This window comes from Sciurus carolinensis, chromosome 9, assembly GCF_902686445.1.
Source record: "Sciurus carolinensis chromosome 9, mSciCar1.2, whole genome shotgun sequence".
NCBI classification, from domain to species: domain Eukaryota; kingdom Metazoa; phylum Chordata; class Mammalia; order Rodentia; family Sciuridae; genus Sciurus; species Sciurus carolinensis.
Window position 1 is genome coordinate 18,359,204 of NC_062221.1, and position 2,483 is coordinate 18,361,686.

Below are 2,483 nucleotides of genomic sequence, written 5' to 3' on the forward strand. Positions count from 1 at the left end.
AAATCTGGAATAATTTTTTTTTTTGGTATTGGTAGTTGAATCCAGGGCTTCAGGCATATGGAATGCTAACATCTTAATATAAATTATAGAAGTGAAATGACCAAGATTCAAAGCAAAATCTTAAAAGTATGTAAAAGTATTGGTACAAGTAAGAACACTGAAATATTGATGTAACTATTATCTTTATTAATAATTAAAATGTACAGAAGGAAGACTGGGGGAAATTATCAAAGGATTCCAAAGCATTTCAGTTCTTCCTGTTCAATTTAGGCTTCTCTATCAATTGACTTGTTGAATCCAAAATGGGAAAGTCCTGGTGATTTTCTGAATTTTCATTAGAAGTTCTATCAAATCTCTGAATTCTCTTCGTAAGTCTATGTTCATCAGTCATTGTTGGGATACTCAATTGTTTCTCCTTAAATTTTGTTTTAAAATTTTGCTTATATATTCATACAATTCAGAATTCTGGTAGTGCAGAGTATGTACCATAAAAATTTCTCATTTCTGTCTCCTAGTCTCCCACTTCCTCTTCAAGAAACAACCAACATTTCCTCTTGGTTTTCTCTTTTTCTCCTCCCTTTTAAGAAAAATAGCATTACATTCTCTTCTTTACCTTGTTTTTTTTCTCTTAGAAGTATGTCTTGGAGATGATTCCATGTCCAAATATGAAAGTTTTCCTTTTTTTTTACAGATGCACATTATTCCATTGTATGGGTGTGTCTTAACCTATTCAACTAGTCCTTAGTAATAGACATTAGGTTGTTTCTAATCCTTTGATAACAAAAACAATGAAAATGAACATATATATATATATGTATGTTATATATATTTAATTTTGCTCATGCATGAGTAGGTTTCTAGGATAAATTTCTGATAATAGAATTGCTGGTCACAGGCTATGTAGCTTTATAATTTTGGTAAAGTCATAATTTTGCCTAGTTTTTTATTGGACTGAAGTTTAGTTTCTTACTGATTTATACTATCTTATAAAAGAGACTGTAACTTTCACTTTTTTTTTTTTTTTTTAATTGTGAATCATGATGTTGCCCAGGCTCGGTTGGAACTTGTGAGCTCAAGTGACCCTCCCGTCTTTGCCTCTCAAGAAGTTGGGACGATAGTCATGCACCACCACACCCAGCAAAATTTTACTCTTTCACAGTCTCTTATTTACTCTTTTTTTTTTAATATTTTTTTTAGTAGTCAATGGACCTTTATTTTACTTTTTTATATGTGGTACTGAGAATCAACCCAGTGCTTCACACATGCTAGGCAAATACTCTACTACTGAGCTACACCTCAACCCTCTGATTTATTCTTGAGGAGTTTTTAATCACTGAATGTTTATGTCTTTTTATAAACTGAAATTATAAAATAAAATAACAGAATCAGAACAAATATTTGTTTCAGGTGAAAAAGTACCTGGTCTCTACTCTCCTTCTGGAATAAAATTCCTTACCTTGTACAGTTTGGTTCTGTTTCTATACATTTCTTCTTGGCCCCCCGGGGCTCTGTATTGGGGAGGAGGCCTGGCTATTCAATTTTCAGAATCCGATGAGGTTCAGGATCGTCCAGTCCCTTCAGAATTTACTACAGGCCCTTTGCCCTCGTAGCTCCTCTCTCATTACCTTGCTACACTTTCCCATGAATAGCTCTTGACTTCTCTCTCCACCATCTGGCTCCTCTCTTCCCTTTCCAGTACAGAGCTATTATCATGGAGTTCTTGGGAATATTGGTGGTTAGTTGCCACCTGTTTGTATTTTAGAATTTATGGGGATAATTTATCCCCTAGTTTTGTCAAAAATATTGCCTGTTGGATTTTGACTTACAATATGGTGGTTCGGCCTGTTTATTTTTTAAAATATTTTTTCAGATGTTGATAGACCTTTGTTTTATTCATTCTTTCATATGCGGTGCTGAGAATCAAACTCAGTGCCTCACACATGCTAGGTAAGTACTCTACCACTGAGCCACAACCCCAGCCCCTGGCCTGTTTTTATATGATAACTTGGAGAGATTAAAAAAATCATACTGCTGCCATTGCCATTTTCCCTAAATCCTGCTGCCATCTCTCAATATAAAAATCTGTACCTGTATCACATCATGAACTTATCTTGGACTATTTTTTCACAGATATTTGTCTTATGTCCTCCTAAATAATTTAATTCTTCAAATTCTTTTCCAACAAAGTTGCTGCTGACGCTCATTTCTTGAATCTCCTTCTCCTTCCCTTCCTCTTCTTCCTTTTTCTTTATTGCTTCTGAGAATATGTTCCATCCTGTCATATGTTTTACCCTTTCTCAGGTATTTTGTTATACTCAGGCCCTCAGCAGAGAGGATGATGCCCACCACATTGGTGAGGGCAGATCTTCCTGGCTCACTCTACTGATTCCAAGGCCTGTGTCCATCACTTTACAGCGATGGAGGTAAGGGAGTGGTCCATGACCATGGGATCTGCTAGTTGTATTGCAAATCACACCACACAG